Source organism: Corapipo altera, unplaced genomic scaffold, assembly GCF_003945725.1.
Source record: "Corapipo altera isolate COAL_440 unplaced genomic scaffold, ASM394572v1 46, whole genome shotgun sequence".
NCBI classification, from domain to species: Eukaryota; Metazoa; Chordata; class Aves; order Passeriformes; family Pipridae; genus Corapipo; species Corapipo altera.
Genome location: NW_020884883.1, coordinates 9653184 through 9674746, shown reverse-complemented (window position 1 = coordinate 9674746; position 21563 = coordinate 9653184). Strand labels below are relative to the sequence as shown.

Here is a 21563-nt window from a genome sequence, read left to right as displayed (position 1 = left end):
CCCATTACAAACAAAAAAGCTATTCATCATCTGCACGTTGGCTAAAAGTCATGTCAATTAAAGCAATAACAGCTTTGATGTTCTATCAGACCTACCTTTCTAGGTCTTCTCATTTGAATCTAGCTGCAGAGAAGTTAAGGCTATGAAACAGCAGTCTGAGCTATGAAAATTTTTCTCCTAAATTTTTCTCCTAAAATGTCTTTACAGGACATTTTAGGAGAAAAATCCAAAATTTTATCTCTGTCTTGCGGCCCTCTACTCTGAGACACAAACCCTCTGGTGGTCCAACTACTCAAGCTCTCTCACAGGGGAAAGCAAGAAGAAACCTTGTCAGCTATTATTGATTATTAATTCATTATCATATTTTATTGTAGCCTTCCTGTTCTGTGACAGAAAAACTGTGTCAAGCAATTTATAGGTCTTTTGAACTTCCAGGCTAAAATGACAGTGGCTATTAAATAGTGAGCTGTTATAAAAGAAGCTAAGGTCCCATAAAAGGAGTAAAATGGGATGAAAGGTGTCTCCAGAGATCTTCATCTCATCTCCCACAGACTTACACTAGTCCACTGATTTCTGATTAATAGCTCATTAGGGGGTGGGGTAAATTTCTAAGAGAAGAGAAAAATGTCTGTTAAAGTGGCATGACCTGCTAAAAACAGCAGATATAATCTCCTTCTTCTAAGGACAGTAAACAAACATTTGGTGATGAATCAGTATGGTCATTAAGCATTGACCTTAACTACCTTTATACTGATAATCCACCATTATGTGAGGTGAAATCTGAGAGATCTTGAGCTTTCCATCAAAAGTTATCAGTCTTCCAAGAAATGTGCTGGGCCAGATTAAATAAACCACCTTTTTTTCCTTTGCATATGCATGTCTGGGGGAAAAAATATTAAAGTTGTTGGTACCTTTCATGTAATTTAGATATTTAAGTAAACATCATTTAAGGATATTCAGCACATTACATTCCATCAGCTGCATGGATGCAAAGGAGATATTTGCAGAATTAGTTTTTTGGGAAAAAGATGTGGTACTTTACTTCATTTTTTAAAGGGAGAGATATAAGGGGGTTTGTTGAGTTGGGTTTTTTTGGCTCGGGTTTTTTTTTTTTTGTTAAAATAAAAAGCTGAATATTTGTAGTATTTCTCTTTTTTCATGTGTGTTCAAAAAAAAGAGAGATGGAGTAACTCTTTTTTACTTAGTTTAAATTCATTAATAATTTCAGCTCAGCTGCACCTGCATTTTTGAAAAATCAACCCCTTTTTGCAAAACTTCTTCTTATAATCAAATATATCATCTCAAAAATACAGTTTCAAGCTGTCTGAAAGTATTCACTCCTTAAAGACAGTGGATGTGCAACTAAGTTTATAGAATTATAGCCTAAGAAAGGGAGGAAGACTAAGAGTCCCACTCTAAATCAGGCATCTGAAGCATTCATAAAACTTACCTATTATGTGAATTCTAGAGCAGACAATTAATCTAGTTCTATTTTATATGGTCCACTGATAAATTCAGCAGAATTCTCAAAGAAGTATTGGGCATACATACTCAAGGAGAATATGTGGGAGATGTGGAGGATAACTGTATGCAATGGCCAATTTCTGAGGCCTGTTTTAGCCTTCTTTGCAACCAATCCTTTCCACGAACTGTGGAAATGTCCATGAGGACCATTGTGCTCACCCAAACAGAGATCTTTGGATTCCCAGGCCCTCTCAAGGACACAGAAGTCCTCTTTGCCCCATTTCTTCTCCTCTCCCATTCATCAGACACAACTGACAATGTCTTTCTGTTGCTCATGTGAGAGCATAAACCAGTTTAATTTTTAACTTTCAACAAATATTTTCAAACAAACAAACAAATTTATGAGCATTTGTAAGTGTTTTGAAGCAACTTCTCTTCTGTTAGTTTGTTCTCTTACACTTATGCATATTTTAAACATCCAGAACTTTCTCAAATACCATAATGAACCACCTCTTTTTTTCCTTCTGAAGCTTTCTTTGTGTGGCTTCATTTGTTGGCTCTGTTCTTGCACAGGCCAAGAGAGCAGAGGTAGATGAAATTCCACCCTACATGACTTCCCTAATTCTAGAGAATAGGTACTCTCTTTCTGAAATGTACTTTTCAGTTTCTGCAGAAAGGTCTCTCTTAGTTTTCCTGACTCTTTTTTTTTTTTTTTTTTTTTTTTTTTTTTTTTTTGAAGCTAGAAGAATTTTATCTCCTATTTCCCATTCAGAAATGTTCATCCACCCAAAGATGGTCTCCCATCAATTAAAGGCCATCAAGCTGTCTTGCTTGCAGATGTTACTACAGGGGAACAAATTGTCCACATCATTTTTGCTGAAATTGCAGGCCTGAATTCAGCAACTTGTTAAAGCGGTAATTGCAGCAATACTCAGAGTGGGTCTTTCTTTGTATTCTCTTTTATGTTTTTTTCTCCAGTCACTGCAGAATAGGATCTGTCCTAGTCAGCACCAACACAAGGCCCATCAGTGCTTTTGCTTCTCATCCTCTACTTTATGCAGTGAGGGCTAGCAAAGACACTGCCTTCCCACAGCAGTTTCTATCCAAACATCTGATATTTTAGCCCTGCTGTTCACATCTCTGTGTGTTCATGTTTAAATGAAACCACTCTTCATCTTCCTTGATGGTGTCCTAGTTCTGTGTTGCTCACATCATTGTGCCATATGTGCAATATGGATGTGTTATTCCTAGTATAGCAGTTAAACCCCATATGCTTCAGCCTGTGGGAAAGAAAATATTATATACACAGTCAACAGGCTATCTCTCATGTAAGTGTTTGTACAACGCATTAAAATGGATTTTCCAGTAAGACTCGATATTCATCATTCTTGAGTTAATCAAGCAAATTCTGCAACCATGCTTGAAACTCATTTATTTATTCCCTAAAAGTCAGGAGAAGTATGTACCTCTACAATACGATGTCCACATAAATAGCAACCAGTACAAAAGAAGAAGTGAGGAGCACATAAAACTCCAGCCTTGGGAGTTGCTGGTTCACAGGATTGGCTATGAAGTTTACTATATAGATATAAGGTTCTTTCATACCTCGAGATAGCATCAAGAGAATAAGCCACGGACTTGTTCCCAAGGAATTGCTTTATTAACTTAGGGGAGTAAATAAGGAGACTTGGCCAAAGTTCAAAAGGACACCACACAAGCTGGACAAAAAATGTTTCACTATGATTCAACATATACTATTAATCCACAACATTTAAGGCAAAATCCAACTAATTCCACAATGCTTAAATCAAGATTCAATACAACAACAACACTTAAATCAAAGTTCAATCCCTCCAGCTCCAAACTACCCCAAGCATCAAGAAAGGAACAAAGAAAGAGAAAGAGAAGGATCAAGAAGAGGGAAGGAGAAAGAAAGAAAGAGAGCCTTGTAGAAGACCGGCTCTCACTCAACCAGATGGCAGGGCCACGACACGAGGCAAACACATGCCCTTGGTTTTATCCGCTCTGATCCCCATGGCCAACTCCCCCGGGCAGGGTCTCTGACCCACCAGCCACTCTGGGGTTCCAGGCCAGAGTGATGGGCAGTGTTCTCACTGAATCTGTCAGTCTGAGGCTGGGTTAGAGGCTGCAGGAGATTTGGCGTGTTATAGTTTTCCCAGGCTGTCTGTGACGGCTACTCCAGGGCTTCCCCATGTGGGTTCCAATGGCTGCCACGAGGGATACGATACCACCCTACCTCTGTGAGGTCCCAACTATCCCTTCCCTCTCCACACACACACACACACACACACACACACACACACACACAAAGTCTCCACAAGTTAATTCTGACCCAGTAATAACTTATCTGGTGTCTAACAAAGCACACAAGAGGGAATGAGGAGAACATGGTCTCTACAGTCAATGTATGTCACCTTGTATTTTAGTGTTACCTATGCATGCCAACCTTCTGAAGGTTATTCTGCTGTTATATATTATGGCATTTAGTACAACCAAGTAGTAGATGATGTAAGTTAATTCTGCAGTTCTTTACCTCTGGGATAAGGTTTAAGGTTAATTCTTTATTATTCCAGAATCAAGCACTATGTAATGCAGAGATAACCTAGCACCCTTCCTATGGAAAGAATATTAGTAATGAGAGAACATTACGTTAGGAAACTGTTGAGATACACAATAGTGGACTGTGCTCTGTTCAGGTAAGCTCATGATGAATTACCCTTTTAAGAAGTTATCTTCTTAAGTAAAAGTTTAAGACTTCGTTGTCTTCCAGGGTGAGATCTTAACTGCAGAGAGATTTTACAATGAAGTTGTGATTTCAATGTGTCTAAAATAACCAGTATTTCCTGTATGCCTTGGGAGTACCCAGGTGACAGCAAATTATTTAAATAATATGCAAAAGAACATTTGAGGATTTAAACTGTGACATCCATGTTCTCAGTAGAACCACGTGGTGTATGTTTGCAAGACTTTTCTTCATTTACAGATTTTAGAAAGTACTCTAAAATATTATTATTAAAATTAGCACGGTGAAGTGGTTTTTTTAAATACCTGCTAGCTACTCAAAGATACCAGTGTCTGTTGTGATCTTTGGAACAACCAGCTGTCTCTCTTCTCCCTTGATGTGGTCCTCCTTACTTTTTTTCAAGCATTTCTTAAGTATCTAAAAACAGTTAAAGCCATCTAAACCATTCAAACAAAGACAAAAAGAGAGGTAATTGCCTCAAGTTTGTGTCTTGTAAACACTCATATAGCACATTTTAATGTAAACCTTTTAGCATGTCACTTTTGATCATTAATAACTCATGGAAGATGGAATAATAAAATCCATACCAAGTCCAATGCTATGTAACAGCCAGCAATGAGGAACATATATTCAAGCTCCAAGCTGGTCAAATTCACAGGACATTTCTAGCTGTTAGCCTTCCAGCTAGAAAACAGGCCCTGACGTATTTTAGTTTGCACTTCTGAAATACAGTTTAATTTACCTCTGAGTCACTTGAAAAGTCTGATACACAGCGATAAGAAGAGAACCCAGTGCAAGACATGATGTATGAGTGTCTGCGTAAATTCATCCATCATCCCCAGGAAGGGGAGGAAAGGGAAGGGAATAAGATAGCAGTACTATCCTGGGGAGATCATCACTGAAGGGACAGCATCAGGAGCACTTGCACAGAATGACATGAGAAAGACCTCTGTCACTTATTCAGTTTTATACAGTTCAAAAAGCCTGTGCAGCTCTCACAACCTCGCTTCAGACACATGAGACAATATTTGTTCCAAGTACTCTGTTGGAAGCAAAGACAGAATGGTTGTTGAAAATGGCTGAATAGCAAGTAAAGCAAAGGTGTCGATCTCCTCCCCCTCTATGACACCCAGACTTTTCACCAGACAATATGGCAAGAGAAAGGCTGAAATCCAAAATGTAGTTTTGTTTGGCTTAATCTGATGAATTGATGCATAGTTGTTGTTTTGGGGAAGTGGTTGTGCTTTACTTTTCTGATCACTGAAAACAAAGTGCAGATATATTTGTCAAGTTTCGATTTTACCATCAGTGATCATAAATCAACTAATGATGCAGCACATTCTAGAGTTCTTTGGTACTTAGCAAGCTGTAGAACTAGTGAATCATCACAGCAAAAACACTACATTGTCAAAGTAGATCCGCTCTGGTCAGCTCTGAGATCACAGTTCTGCACTTAATGAAGGGCCTGATCTCTTTGGAGGATGAGGCCAGATGGAGACCACATGAGCCTGCCTTGGCAGGGACTCTGGCCCAGATTCTGAAATCTGCATGCATATTAGAGAATTCTCCAGTGCCAAAGAAGGGATTTAAACCTTCAGTTTGAAAGATTCATATCTATCTCTTACATCTACCAAACTCCTCAATTCTCAAATTCACCTCTTTTTAATCTGGTTCCTCAGGTAGAAGACTTCCTTATGCTAACAGGAACAGTGTGGGAATGAGCAAGTGAGAACATATACACATGCATGCACACAGCCTTCAAAAGGCACATTAACAGCAGACAGCATTTCAAGTTGTATGATTGTATAGTGCATTAAAATGCACTCCTAATACATTATTTGTTGTGTGACTCAGTAGAAACAGCATATGCAAATTGATTCTAAGCATGCTATGTAATTCCCATGTATATGAGCTGTGCAAATGGGAATTCAAGTTTGTTATGAGCACTGACTGAGACGCATTCTCTGGTTGTTTCATTTTTTTCTAACTCTGAGTCATCAGTCTCACTGACTGATAATGAATTTGAATACCAGTCTGTATAATACCTTCTCATTCTCAATCATATACCCTCCTGTCATCATATCATTTCCCGGGAAATACAGCTGGAATCACATCTCTCAGTGATGAGGTGAGAGATTGTTTTTTCTGGAGGAGAAGGAAATATTTGTCACCTTAATAACTTAAAAATTGGTGCTTTCAAGAACTGTCTGCATTACAGTGTCATGGAGTTTGGGAGCATTGTATCACTTACCTGGTGAGTTTTTGTCTTCATGGCAACTGAGAATATGCCCATTAGGCTCAGAGAGGGCAATATGACATGAGCGAGTGAAGTGACACTGAGTGGCATGCAGCCGTGAAAAGCAAATGCAAGTTGAATCATCCATTTGCAGGACCATGTTGTTCACTGATGCAATTTTCAGTGTGCTCTTAAAAAATTATGGTGGCTTAGAGGGGTCTCTTTCCCACCCTTCTTATTATTCTATTTTTTCCCCTCACACATTCTTTCAAGTGCCTTTATGAAATTATGACCCTAGAGACAAGGTCTAGCCTGGAGTTGCCTGTGGGGGATGTGTGGCTTATTTGCTACTAGAAAAAGAATATTGAAAGTGGGATGACAGATCTACAGATCTCTTCTATGAATTCATCCTGAGTCTTCTGTAAAGAGAAAAAGATTCTCAAGTAACAAATCCAGGATGAATTTCCATGTGATTGAAGTCCTAGGTTTAAGAAGCCATGGAAGGATAATAAAAACTGTATGGACTGAGGCAAATGACTGAGTGGCAGCTCTCTTTTTGCCTACATGCATCAGAAGAAATTTTCCTTGAGAGCAGCTTAACCCATGATTAATCCCACACAGCCTAATCAGGCCACCAGCACAGTTCACAACATTTCTGATAGGATGTGGTGCTTACAAATGGAGAAAAGCTGGTAACCTCAAAGGGAGAAGCCTCTAGCAGCAGAGCATGCCATGCAGAGTCAGGGGCACAGTTTCCCATCACCAAGCACAGCTTCCCATTGCCAGGCACAGCTTCCCACCACCAGTCACAGGCACAAACAACTTCTGCCTCCTAACCACTAGTGCACCTCTTCACCTTTTGAAGCTGCCTGCACACAGCAGAGAAGACAGTTTCCTCCATCTGCCTTTGATACACAACAATGCACACTGATACCTGTATGAACACAGAGCAGCCTCGAGCTGACGGATAGGGAAACTCCGTGTAGGGTATCCTGATGTCTTCTCTGGAGTTCAGGAGCCTCAGTTCAGGAGCTGACAGGCTTATTCATGATCTCTTTCAGACCCATCCAATTTCATACAGTAACCTTAGCAGTTAGGCAGCAAATGATCCAGGCTTCGGCCTCCCTCAGCCAGAGGTCAAGCTGCTTTTACCGGCTCCTCAGATCATCACTGAACAGTTAAGGATGCTTCACTCCTCCTGAAGGAGCTAAACTAAATGCTACTAAAGTTCAGTGGTTGCAACACTTATCCAGGTTACAGGAAATCCTAGCTATGGTACCTATTTATGAATTGTGTACTATACCATGGATGGACAATTTAGGCACAAAGACCAAGGCGCAGCCTCTTCTTTTCACTGTCCTAATCACTAGCACAGAAGATGATGTACCTTCTACCTCTTATTTTCACATTCTCATGGTTTTTACATTTTTTCAGTGCAGGCTGGGACAGGACGTATGATGAGAGTGATTCCTTGAGTAAGGGGTAGGACGGACAGACAGAAAGATGGATGGAGAATGAATAAGATCAGGGAAAGACCAGAGTGAAAAACAAAGACTGAAAAACAGAAGAGAGACTTCTGAGGACAACACCATTGATCAGGAGTTGGAAACAAGTTTCAAGTCACACGCAAACAGAGCACCAATTCTGAAGGGCAAGAAGTGATAATAACAGGAAGGAAGGAACGTGGAGAACTACCACAGGATTCGGGGACAAGAATTTAATAAGCAGAATCCAGAGAGAAGGTATGAGAACAGAAGTTAATGAGGAGAGCAGAGAAGTAGCACACCCCTCTTTCAAGAACTTGCTAATTAATATCTTATTCCTCTGGTTTTGCTTTCTAACAATTTGAGACACATTGGCAAAAGTGTATGTCTCCATCGCCCTCTAGTGCCAGGTTCGCTTTGGAGATGTGCGGCATTTGGGAGCCATTGGCCACACTAGGAAGGAAGCAGGTCCGAAGAGCCCAAGCTTCTTGGAAACCTGAAAGGGATCAAGAGCAGGAAACTGGGAGATCTTTCTCCCTCTGTTATTAAAAATAAACGTAGTAAATTGCATCCAAAAGTCTAAAGTAAAAGATAATTGAGCTCAAAGAGCCGTGCACATGACCACTTAACTAAAAAATGTCAACAAGTAATTGTCCTTCAGTGTTGCTGACCTTACTTGACAAGTGCTGGATAATATTCATGTTCATTTAGCATAACTTGCTTAGACATTGAACAAGATGTATGTAAGAGCTGAGGTCAAATAACAAGAAGAAAAAAAACTTTCCCACTCTGTTTATTCATTTATTTATTTTGGATGTGCAAGTTTATTCTTCTAGGCTTAAAGGTCAAATGAAGATACAAGAACATGGAAACTGGGTAGTGGAGGGAAGAGATTTATAGACTGTTTAAAACCCTTTTGATCTTCATTTGTCCACACTTTTTTGATAAATTTTCTTATTATTTAGTTTTACTTGTACAAACTTAGTGCTGACTGGCAGAATACCGTGCATTTATGTAAAATGTAGAAATATGTACTTTCAAAACTGATGTTTATGTATTTCAGGTAGAGATGTGGAAACTTTAAGGAAGGTCCTCTCTACAGGGGATTTATTTCAACAGGTGCAAATTCCTGCTGTTAAACCTATTGCTGAGATTTGGTTTAGTCTAATTTAGTCAAACCTCTGCTAAAACACAGCAATTCTCAAAATGCCTTTAAAACTTGTAGCACAACCTGTTCCTTAAAGCTGTCTTCTCCCACCCCTATGTCTTACTTTGATTGCTTCACCCACTGCAGAGTTTCTCCACTTCTTCCCTGAATCAGCTTAAATTCAGACCTGAAAGTCCTTGGTCTCTAAAGGAAGTTGTAGAATACTTGCTGCTCTCTAGAACCAAAAAATTATTCAAAAAAAAAAAAGCTTGCAATTTTTACCTACTACATCAGAAGGACTCATCTGAAAACCAAGCAGTGTATGTGGCCACTCTACAGGACCAGAAGAGATACCCACGGGAAGTAGAGACAAAACCCCAGAGCAGAGACACTAGTGAAAATTGACCACTTGACTCCTGCATTCAAAACAGGTATGAAAACACATCAGTTGCTCACATCCCAAAGACCTTTCAAACCTACCTCTGTGGCTGGTCACACGTCTTAGTGTTTGTTAATCATAATTACTGAAAAGCAAACCATGGGATTGACAGCTGAATAAGTAACAGTTGCAGATCGTTTCTAGAGCCCAGGACTCTCAGTTCCAGCTGATATGTTGCAGATTAACTAGATACTATTAATTTCTGATCCCTCACAGCTCCCCTGGGATACTAATATTCTTGATAGTTCTGAAACCATAAACTGAAACAAAACCATTCCTAACCACTAACCTTTCTTCCTTTTAACTTTGCAAAACAAAATAGTTAAGGTGGAAAGACATCTATAATAAAAATAACCTAGTGCTCCTTTTGCATAAGAACAGCCACATTTTTAACAAATATTAGGGAATCATCCAAACCTGTTACACTATGAAAAAAACAAGAAAAATATTTTCAGAGATCTGTCTCTGAAACCAAAAGATAGATAGGACTTAGCAGTCAGAATGGCTGATGCACTTTGAAAAATGTGCATGGCCCCAGTATGTGTTTCATAAAACTATGTTTTACACTTTATAGAGCTCGAACTGGCCATGCACACTTTATTAAGTATGTGGAAACAGCTGTTCACAATTAAGTTCTTTATTCTTCAAATACCTACTACTGGGCACAGAACTGACTGCCATATGTTAATCCAAGTCACTGATCTATATCTCCATATAGACATACTCCACAGTATTCTTAAACTGCTTCTCTTTATAATAATGTTAGTTTTCCTGCAAAGTAAAAAAATGGAAACTCAGAGCCCAATTGTCTTCTCATTCACACCAACATGAATCAAGGCCATGGAGCTGTGCTGATGAAAGCAGATGTAAAATAGAACGATGCTCAGATCCCTAGAGCCCATTTTAATTTTTGCAAGTCACATATGTAAAAATTAAAACAAACACCTGCCAAGCTGCTACCAGTGAAAGAGGTCAAACTTTCAGAGAACAGCAAGAGCTTCTCTTCATGACAGATATCCTTTCCACAGGAAGGAGGAATTGTATGTCACCACCGTTACACATAAACCATGCAAACAGGCAGGAACAGCCTCGTCAGAAAGCTGCTTTCCTTGACTTTATATACACCTTTTCCCTTGGCATTATTAAAATATGCAGGAATGGAATATTCTGTTACTTCTGCAGAACAAGATACGCAAAGGAAATGATTTGGCAAGCTTTTTTCCAAGTGTAAAGGCCTTTCTTAGTTCCCAGTAGCCCTGCCAACAAAATTAAAGCTTTTCAAAAACACTTAAGTTAGTCTTTCCTTAGGATGTATTTAAATGTTCCTAAGTCTACTAAGGTACTTCCTTTCCTTAGAATTCTTTGTGTCCAAATGACAAGTAATTACCAGGGATGAACGTGTTTCAACAGATGCTTAAACAAAACTCAGGAAGGTAACTCCTTATGTATAGGGAGCCTCAGACACTTGAGGTTGTCTGATAGAGCAAGATATTTGAACAGGTGTTCAGCCTGAGCAAACACCCAATTCTGGATGCAAAACCAGAGTGAAACCCTGAATCCACTGTTTAGAGAAGACACATTTCCCAATGCCTACATAGTAAGTGAGAGTTCAGTCCCTTGTCTGCTTGTTAACTGTGTCCAGCCCCAAGAGAGCGGTGACATGGAGCACCAGAAAATCAGGTTTTGTGGCATGTCTTCCTTTCTGGGACATGCAATCAGCCCTGCATGAAGCTCTTTTGGAACTTAATCTCACCAGGACAGGACAAACACAGGAAACACTGCTCAAAGGAAAGCCGGTTCCCAAGCAGTACTCACTGTGAGACGTGAGTGCTGTAATGGCATATGACACATCACAAAAAGTCATCAACCAAGATCATTTGGGATTTCCCATTGCAGCCTGAGTGCTTCATTGTAAGAATGGAGGTACTTGAAATAATACTGAGCCCAGTTATGTAGAAATCAAGTTTAGGCAAGATGTACAGTGGCCATATGGTTACTATAATATATCACAGTCACATAGGCTTGAATATGTGATAATAGATTCATAGGTAATGGTTTAATACTAGCCATATGTTAGCAGTATAGATACAGCTGCTAGGAAAAAGGTCTGGGCACAATCAAAGGGATTGAGTCAGTCAGTGTTTGCCAAACTCACAGGATTTAGCCACAGTAATAACTAGATTTTACCTTGTGTTTTTCATATTAATTTCCCCAATGAAACTATGTTTTATAATGGTCACACTAATACTTGCTCCAATAGGCTGAAGTCATATGAAAACTGGTGTTTCTTTGAAAGTTAGGAGGAAATTGAAGATTAGCTTCAAGGTTCTTGGAAAAGTAACACAAATCTTCATTAGGGCGGTAATGAGCATTAATGCACTGTAACTAAAATGGTCTGTTACCTCTTCTTGTTAGAAACAGGATGATAGATGGAGACCATTTTCTCTTTCTGATTACCATTGCAGTTCTAATGATTTTTGTGCATAAATACATGATTGAACCGATCACAGAAAAAACCAAGAACATAAGGCAGTGATTTGGTCATATAACTATCTTTCTCCCTCTAGAGACAAAGCCATTTAATGTTAATGTTAAGGACATGGATAGTACACAATGACAGAAATGTTCATGTCTTCCTATGAATTTTGGAGAGAAAGTTTTTGTTGTTTTCTCTCTAACATTACAGGACCTACCTGTTGTAGATGATATACATAAAAGGAATAACCTTCATTTCCATGGATTTCCTCTTCCTCTCACTATTTCTCATTTATTACCATGCTTGTGGTTCTACTTCAAAACAGATTTCTAGGTGCATCTTATGAGGATATCAGTTAGTGTACCAGACCTAGTATCATGCTCCATTAGTGTGCAGTGCTTTGAAGTGCTGAGAAAAGGATGGTGTTTTGACACTTGTTTCTTTATAATAACTTTTTAATCACAACCAGAAGAAATATGAGTTATAAATTTGCATAGAAACACATATAAATATTATCAAGCAAAAAATCTACCTTGAGACTGAATAAATATTAGTCACTTAAGATTACAAAGTGTTCCTCATATGTTGCAATTATCCCATTGTTGAGTAGTCAAAAAATAAGGAAGTCAGAAATTCTCCTGAAAAACAATCCAAGTTTTAAGACATGAAATTGTAAAGACACTAAACATACCTCCACTATCAAGCTGCACCCTGTAATAGGCAAATGAACAATAAATCATAAATAAACTAACAAAATATCATTATTATATAGGATTTTTAATATTTATAGTGCTTCTTTAAACCATTTCAAAGATAGATTCAATTTTTTTAAATGTTTTTATTCTTCAGTACAATAATAATATCTAAATACCATGTACAGTATATAATCTAGGTTAACTTTTAAAGGTAGAAGACAAAGAAGGAAACATATGTTGCCTGTTTTGTGGGGTTTTTTCCCTAAATGTTTTCTAAATTATCTTCCAAAATATTGACAAAAATAAAGTACCTAACTATTTCATCAAAATATTATACTGAGATTCAAGTGTGAACAGCAGGAAAGCCTAAACATCCCAGCACATATGCAAAAGTACATAACCCAGATATACAACAGTACTTTCCAGTATAATATCTTCAGTCATTTCCAATCAAAACACATAACTGGTGGCCGTGAATTCTGGCTCAGAGGCAAAATTGAGGAGAAGGAATGCACAAATTATGTTGCAATGTACAGATTAGGAAACTCCTAACTCCCACCTTCTTCTGTATCCTATCATCTTTATTAAACATGAGCCAGTAATGTACCCAGGTAGCCAAGAAGGCCAATGGCATCCTGGCTTGTATCAGAACTAGTGTTCAGCAGGACCAGGGACTTCCCTAGTCCTTGGACTAGGCAGGGGATCACCTCACTGTACTCAAGCACTGGTGAGGTCACACCTCGAATTCTGTGTTTGGTTTTGGGCACCTCAGTACAAGAAAGATATTGAGGCACTGAAGCATGTCCAGAGAAGGGCAGTGGAGCTGGTGAAGGGTCTGGAGAACAAGTCCTGTGAGGAGCAGCTGAGGGAGCTGGGTGTGTTTAGCCTGGAGCAAAGGAGGTTCAGAGGGGATCTTATTGCTCTACAACTACCCAAAAGGAGGTTGTAGCCAGGTGGGAGTTGATCTCTTCTCCCAAGTAACAAATGACGGAGGAAGTTGTCTCAAGATGTACCAGAGGAGGTTTAGGTTGGTTATTAGCAAAAATTTCTTCACTGAAGGGGTTGTCAAGCATTGGAACAGGCTGCCCAGGGAAGTAGTGGAATCACCATCCCTGAAGAGATTTTGAAGACATTTTAAAGACATATAGATGTGTCACTTAGGGACACAGTTTAGTGGTGGGCTTGGCAGTGTTAGGTTAACTGTTTGACTTGATGGTCTTAGAGGTCTTTTCCAACCTAAATCATTCTTTTACGGTATTTTTTCTGTTTTTCTGATACATAGTAATATTCCAGTGAGCTTATAGACTTATCTGGTGGCCCAATATGTTCCTCTACTTTCTAATTCTCAGTCCCACAGCAGAGTTACCAAGAGTAGAAATGCCAAGAGCAGAAAAAATCCCTTACCCGGGAAGACATCACGATTTGCCACATCCCCAGCAGTGTCTGTATGCCTGTCCTAGTTAGAACAGCTGGGACCGATTCATCATTGGATGGGTGTAGCCCAAAACTGTGTATTCTATAGCCCTCCATGCCATTTCCCAGAAACTGTTGTCAGTAGAGGCCTGCGAGGTGCCCCCCCCCCCCCCCATGCTCCTGTCCTCATGCCCTTTTGTGGAATTCCCTGACTGAGCACCCTCACACCCTTTTATGGAATTCCCCACTCTGAGGGAAGGACTGAACATCCTTTTATGGAATTCCCCACTCTGGGGGAGGGGCTAAGCATTGCTGCCTGAGCTGGAAAATATATAAACCTGGAGTTTCAGAACCTTGCACTCTCTCCACTCGTGGGATCCAGAGGAAGACTGCAGCTCACCACTCTCAACCTGACTACAGCTCACCGCTCTCAACCAGACTGAGACCACCATCCTCAACTGGACTGCAATAGCTCTCCCACCAGCAGGTTTTTTTCCAATTCCCCCCTTTACTCTGGACTCAGGGGGGGGGCCCGGGGAACCCTACTTGTTCATATCCCAGGGTGCTGGGTTGTACATTTGGGTTTTTGTGGATTGAATTCGGTTGTTTGTCTGTATAATCATACTTGTTGTGTTGTTTTTAATAAATTGTTATTCTGACTTGTGGTCTCTCTTTTGAGTTCATTTTCCCCTGCTGGTTAACTTTTAAACCAGCACAATGCCCAACTGTATTTGGTTATTATGTCCTGGCACTGGCCCTTTAGGTTTTGTCCTTCCATGCTGAAGCCGAAGAAAGTTGGCAAGTTGCCATATCTGTATGTAGATAAAGGTTAGGGTGGTTCTTCACAGCCCCAGCCAAAGAAGGAAAATAGCAGCAGCCTTCACACCTAGATTTTTTGTCTTCCAAGAGGTATTAAATCTTGATAGATTTACTAATAAATATATCTCAGTGTGTTTTATGTCCCAACATCTCACATAGAATATTTAATGGAAAAATCCCTCTATAGGTAAGTACCAGTTCAGTCATGGAAAATTACATCTCTACAAACACCCTCTGTTGTGGAGTTAGTTCTTGAAGTGATCAAGGAAAGTGTGACCCAAGTGGGACTAATTTGGCCCTTCACATATGGCATATAAAACTATGCATAGGAGACCACTAATTCGGGGAAGAGGCCAGCCTTGCATTAATTGTGTCTCTAGGCTACACATTCTTCAGCTGATGCAAGTGAAAAAATACAGATGTCATTTTGGCCCATGGACAGACACCATATTTTTTTCCTGATGCCACAGAAAAGCCAATCACAAAGTGGCTAATAAAGAGCATGTATTATAAAAGCTCTCAAGCTTAAACAATTCAGTGCTTCACATCAAAACATCCATGCAAATAAAGAGAAAGAGTGCAATCATCAAATTTAACTTTCCTACAGCAAAGAAGTTGCCATATTTTGGCTATAAATTTCTTCATAAAAGTGACACCTATTAATATGAATTTTATATCATATTAAACTACAAAAAGCTCATAAAGAATTATATCATGCAATACAATTTTTCTTTGTGTTCTGTCTTTCCTGTAAACTGTGTCTCCAAATAATTTACAGAATGAAATCATACTATTTAATTTTATGATTTGTATTATTAGTTCATATGACTCTCATGCCATGTACCTGGAGTTCCTTGGACCTGGTTGGAATAGACCATGCAGTCACTTTGTCTAGTCTCAACAGGATAAGCAGACAGGGGCCAGGCCAGTAGCCCTTTTTGCCCTTTCTGCCTCCCCTCTCTCTTCCTCCCAATGGCAGCCAAGAATTAGTCACAGCTGCATTTCTTCAGGTTTTATAAGGCTGTCTTAAACCCTGCTTCCAAAAGGGAGGAGAAGCCAAGCTTGGGCACTGCAACCATTTAAATTCCACCAGCATTTATTATTAAATGCAGAGTTTAATCATTTATTAAGGGTAGAATTGTGGAAAAATGCAGAACCTTGAAATCCTTCTGCTGCTGTTACTGCTATGTAGGGCACTTACAGGTACACATTCTCAGTCTTTAGGACATTTTGCAAAGTGCTCTGTTGCTCTCCTGTGACTGATTAAAGTCCTGCTCAGACTCCTCTCCTGCACTGGCAGAGCCTTCTGGTGGCATCTGCACACGAAGCTCTGGGACAGCCCATGCCCTAGAAATATATTCCATTGCCATGGCCTCTGCAAGCATCACAGGAGACAGGAAGAGAGATGCCACTACAATTTCATTTTCTCTTGTTTGTCTGAGAAGGACATTGTCTCAGCTGCAGCACATAGCAAATGTGTCACTATATGGGCAACCCAGGACATGAAACATCATTCACCACGAAACAGAGTCAAGCAAACTGCAAACTGAGAATCCCACGTCTATCCTGTCTCTCAGTTTGCTGGCACAGAAGACAAAAGTAAAATTCCCACTGCTTGCAATGCCAGAAGGCATCATGAACAACTCTGAAGGGCATTCACCTGGCTAGCTGATCTGACACTATTTCGGAAAAGAAGACATTTCATTTTCTAGCTCCCTGCTGCAGAGAGAGCCAGATGAATTATTTACTTCCTATGCTCAGCCACCCTACAGCTCTGCTGTGCACCACCACACAGATGCAGCTTTGGCCCCGACGGCCACGGGCAGACGAAAACTGGACTCTCGGCCAGCAGCCAGGAGGCAGCGGGAATCAGACCGGGGTCAGGGGCAGTGCAGCCGGCAGAGGCAGCACGCAGGGTCACACAGCCCTCACCATCTGCCGAGGGGCCGGGACTGGCTCACACCACGGGAGATCAAGGACTTTGCAGTGAAAGAATGAGGAAGTGAAGCTGGGGGAGATGTTGTATGGCAAGGGCTGAAATTTTGGGTTATCTTCAGAATTGTAACCAGCCTAAAATCCAGGGGGCCATGCTGATTCCTTCCTTTTTAAAACATCTCTGCTTCACTGGAGTGGTGTCTGAAAACTGCCTCTGCCAAGCAGAGAGTACAGACATGATAATGCCATTACTGAAATGTAGCTGCCTTACATAAAAGAGAATTATTTTTTAAATCCTCTGCAATCCTGAGCTGTTACAATCATGTTATATAAATATATGTTAATACTGTTATTTACCCAACTGTGCCTCTTTCTCTTTTGCTCCTCATTTGCTTGCCACATAGATGATCTCACTGTAAAATTTTGCAGATGTGTTTGTGATTCACAAGCCATAATTTTACCAGTTTTCCTTTTTTTTCTTTCACTCACACTTCTGGCCCACACAATGATCTGAGTAAAGCTTAGCCTCCCTGGTGATGTGCAGATCCACCTGAAGCCCTTGCCACTGTTAACAAATATTCCAGTGGTGGTACAGAGATCATCTCTCAGAAACTGCAGCTTGATTTAAATTCACTCACTGCAGCTCCTCATCTCAGCTGGTGCCCTGCTGTGTTTAATTGGCCTCTGAAAGTACATCTTTCTTATATCTTGATCATTTGGAATAGGAGTTGAGAGGGGAGGAGGGAAGTGAGGGGGAAATCTGCAAGGAGTGAAAGAGGAAGACACAGGAGGGGCAATAGGCAAGTATTGCACCTTGGAGTGAGTTATTGCAATATGGTCCTCAGAAATGTTATAGCGCAGATCCTCAGACAAGATGAAGAAATGTAGCTAGGAGTCTGGATAATTGCACTTCTTCCTATGAGAAATGGATTTTAAAATCTTGGAATAATTTATTTAGTAAAGTTCATCAACACCAGTAAACGAAACAGTGCCACGGTACATCCTGAGGATATGAACATCATTGTCTATGCTGATAAATTTTTTAAACAGCACAATTTTGTCCTGAGCCAGGCAGAATTCATCCAAATAATTCCCATTTGGGAACTGATACAGTTCTGGAGTTGGCAAAGGCCAAGGCCCATCCCTGACAGGTAGTCTGGATGCAGCCACCTGTTTTAGCCTGTGAATGAATTCAATGCAATGAATTCAGCTAAACCAGACCAGGACCTCACACTGAGAAAAGAGGCTTCCTCTTTATAGATATAAGTGTGCAAACAGTAAATCCCATCTTGAAAGGATAAAAAAGTTGGAGGAAATGGATATTTTGCTGTTTAGGACTAAAGATGTCTTTATAGCTCATCAAGTTCACAGAAAATTCTCAAAAAGACCAAATTTACAGTCATAATCTGTTTAAATCTGCTCCAGACTGACAAATAGCACAAATCTCTTGGCACCATTCCCTGGGTAAGTGCTGCAGCCAGGAGGCTATTTTGAAGATTATGGGCAGAAATTCCTGTCCCGAAGACAGTTGAGGGAAGGTGAGTCCCCTGCAAGCCAGTGTCTGGAGTCACAGCCCTTGGGGTGGTGTGCACTTTGGCCAGCTCTCCACACAGGCTCACCTCTCTGCTCAGCTTGCACTCTTCATCAAGGCTTTTCAGTCTATGCATGTCCCTAAAAATCAAGGGCTGGATCCACATAAGGTACAAACAGTACATCTTCCATGTGTTTCAGCATCTACTCACGTGCTTCTACAGAGGTATTTAGGTGATCTACAGAGGCTTGGTGGACTCTTCATAAAACTAAAGTCACAAGTCCAGCAAAAAACCCATATTTCTATCTACAGAGCTGTGTACTGGCACTGCATCCTCATGCTGCAGGGAAAATCACTACTGTAATTAATTTAAGAATGTGTCCTTTCTAAACCACACTTCAATCGAGTTGTATTTTTGAATAATTAAGCTTTAAAAAGGAAGTCTAATGAGACTAATGGCTATCAAATTACTAGATTTTGAAAATCATTGATTTTCTCATTTCCACTCATACATGGCTGCTAAAATTAATTGATTTCATTTGCATATAGAGATTACATTTGCTTTGACTTCCAGAATGTTTCTCTCCCAAGTTTCTCATCAAACTTTCAATATTCATTTTCATAAAAAGGCAAGTGATCCTTTAACTATGCTCATTTGCATAGGAACTGAGACATTATCCCTCATCTAAATAAGCGCTATTTTAATTATCCTTTTTGTTTGAATATATTCTATCCCAGAGTGCTTAGATATTTCAGCTGTGCTCATCACCATGGTATCTGAACAGCTTCCCAAAATTATAATAGAAATTCTAACATTATTTTTAACCTTTTGATTTCTCTCTTTTCTTAGAGAAATTCTTTCCTTTCTCTTTTCTACCACATCAGTTAAGCCAAGTAATTTTTTCCACCCCTTACCAATTTTGTGCTTTCTGCCTCATAACTTTCCCTTCTCCTGCCCCTTCTCTCACTCCCTAGTCGAACAGGAAGGCTGAGCTGTTCACGTATTTGGAAAAGGCTAAGGTGCCAAATGACTTGTCTTTCTCCCACTGTAAAATGTAGCATTAGGAAAACTGGAGATTCTTTCCAAGAGGACTTATCCCTAACAGCAAAGACAGGAATATAAAAATAAATCTAGATAATGATATGTCAATTTAATACTAGTGAAATATGTTGATGCTAACCATTTATCCAGACATATGTCTACTTAGTACCACTAGCCAGCTTCTATCAACAAGAAAGATGCATCATGATCAGTGCATTTCTCCTTACCATCTTTCCTTCATACCATTATTCTGTTCTGTTAAACTGCCTACATGGTTTATTCCCTATTTTTAAAGTATTAAATGATGCTTATTGGTTCACAGGTTTGTTGGTACTTTAGAAAATAACTAGAAAGCAAAGGTCTGTTTTTGCAAGTTCCTTGCTGTTGGAGACTTGTTCTTTAAAAATTTGTTTTTGTCAAATTATGGACAGGAAGTTAGATCAAATAAGTATAATTAGAATTATGTTCTGAATTGGATGTTTTTGTGGTCATTCCAGTCTCTACTCGATGAGGGAGCCACTGCAGAAAAGTCCTGAGGAGAAGAGTTGTGTGAACCAAACTGGCTGTGCCCTGAGGCTGCAGGCTTTAGGTGCTGTGGGAGGCTGTGAGCCCCTGGCTGAAAGGGCTCTTCCAGAGGGGATTTTGAAGAGGATTCCTGCAGTCAGACATCAAATAAAGCTACTCTGCCTAAAAGTAACATTTCTCTAATGTTGGTAGAGTGACATTTTGAATCAGTAGCTGTTTTTCTTCAATGTACAATTTTATTTAAAAATGTAATTTATCAGAGGAAGAGATGAGGATGCCCTGAAAATCTTAGTCTCTCTTTGACTGCTGGTACTCTAGTAAGAGAAGGCCTTATTGATTGGCTATCCAGTATTAGCAAGGAATAATTCAAGTGTACGTTCAGTACATTCATCCAGTCCTTTGCCTGTCTGCTAAGAAGAGTGGCACTTTCACTGGAATAGGAATTGTGATGTGAATACATTTTTCTGAGCTCTCAGTGAGTCATGCAATTTTACGAGACTTGATCACAAGTAATCTGAACTTGAATCTGGTAATAAGTCCATTTTGGTTTTCCTGGGTAGTGATGATCTGTGTTCTGGATGGCACTACTGAAGTTAGTGCAAGTCATATGCTAGCTTCTAAGGAACTACAGCATTGCAAAGTAGCATAGGTCCCAACTTCTAGCGTCCTAACATGCCTTTGATGTTTTGGTTTTGTCTTGTGTTATTGCTAGGAGTTACTCCTCTCAAGCAACAGGTTAACAGCATGAATATACTAGCCAGAAGTACGCCTAAACCAGAAATTAGGAGAATATTTCAAACTATTACAAGATTTCAGTTCTTAAAAATTTCATGTACCTGGAGAAATGGAGGTAGAAAATTCAAGCTGAAGTTGGTGATTTCCTGCAGGTTTAATTTTCCAGAGATTAAAAAGTTCAAACGGTTGAACCACTAAGAAAACCAAAAGCATATTTAATCCAGTAGACTATCTGATGCCAACTCTGTTCAGAAATGTAAATTGAAAAGTAAAGCAGTAGTTTGAAGGCTTGAGCATAATTTAAAATGTGCTGAATCTTGGAATCCTGACTATTTTGACTGTCCAAGTGTTCATATGACTTTTCGTTTTCCAAATCTTTGCTAATATTCTCTTGAACTCCATATTATTTTACCTATGGCTATGTCAGACTGAATGTACCCAGTCTGATCCCATCACAATAAATAGTTTTGTGCTTCATTGAGAGACTAGCTGGGAATTCCCTATAGGAATTAGCCAGGAAGTCGTGGCTGAATACTAGAGCACAGAAATCAAATGAGTGGGAATATTTGTTTTGCTGGATCATCATTACTGAAATGATAGATGTGAACAGAATAAAAAATAAAACCAAAAATGTGTCTGCCTTGCCAAAGGAGAACATGTTGAAAATACTTCTCTGTCACTGTCTGCACTGGTTTTGAGTATTATAATCTGTACTTACACAGCAATGGAACCAGAGTATGTGAGATCACTTTACCTAAACTGAATAATTAGTATCAGATGGTCATTCTCATTTTAGATACACACAGGTTAGTTCTTAGAAAACTATCCATGTAAGTGATATGCCACAAAGGCAGACTG

The 21563-nt window shown here is 39.7% G+C and overlaps 1 long non-coding RNA gene across 1 annotated transcript; it reads left to right on the top strand.

The window, feature by feature from the left end:
* The first annotated feature begins 3747 nt into the window (after positions 1-3747).
* LOC113946220 lies at positions 3748-8294 on the top strand. The gene is made up of 3 exons (XR_003527354.1): positions 3748-3890; positions 4059-4181; positions 7899-8294. It is a non-coding gene; the product is annotated as an uncharacterized LOC113946220 (long non-coding RNA).
* Positions 8295-21563: the final 13269 nt, after the last annotated feature.